Here is a 742-nt window from a genome sequence, read left to right on the forward strand (position 1 = left end):
AAATATTTGTTTTATTTCAGGATTTTAACCCTTTAAATTCCAGTTTTTGTGACGATATCATAAATTTCTAAAAAATGAAAAAACACAAAAATGTAATTTTTTTCCATATAGTAAATTCAAAGGGAAAACTTTATCTTTGGATTATCACAGTCTTGAATATGTCAAAGATTAGCAGCAACATTTTTTTTGGTGCATTTAAAAATTTGGTGTTATGTCAGTTTTTTTAAAATAATCCCACTCAGCGCATTATGATCAAAAATGGTTTTATACCAAAAATTACAAAATTAATTAATAAAAATTTTATATATCATTAATTTTTTCCACTTTCACTGAGTTAAATCTTTTAACCAGCATCAGTCCTGATCATAACTAACAAATATTTGTTTTATTTCAGGATTTTAACCCTTTAAATTCCAGTTTTTGTGACGATATCATAAATTTCTAAAAAATGAAAAAACACAAAAATGTAATTTTTTTCCATATAGTAAATTCAAAGGGAAAACTTTATCTTTGGATTATCACAGTCTTGAATATGTCAAAGATTAGCAGCAACATTTTTTTTGGTGCATTTAAAAATTTGGTGTTATGTCAGTTTTTTTAAAATAATCCCACTCAGCGCATTATGATCAAAAATGGTTTTATACCAAAAATTACAAAATTAATTAATAAAAATTTTATATATTATTAATTTTTTCCACTTTCACTGAGTTAAATCTTTTAACCAGCATCAGTCCTGATCATA

The sequence above is a fragment of the Micropterus dolomieu genome, unplaced genomic scaffold, assembly GCF_021292245.1.
Source record: "Micropterus dolomieu isolate WLL.071019.BEF.003 ecotype Adirondacks unplaced genomic scaffold, ASM2129224v1 contig_9042, whole genome shotgun sequence".
Classification (NCBI taxonomy): domain Eukaryota; kingdom Metazoa; phylum Chordata; class Actinopteri; order Centrarchiformes; family Centrarchidae; genus Micropterus; species Micropterus dolomieu.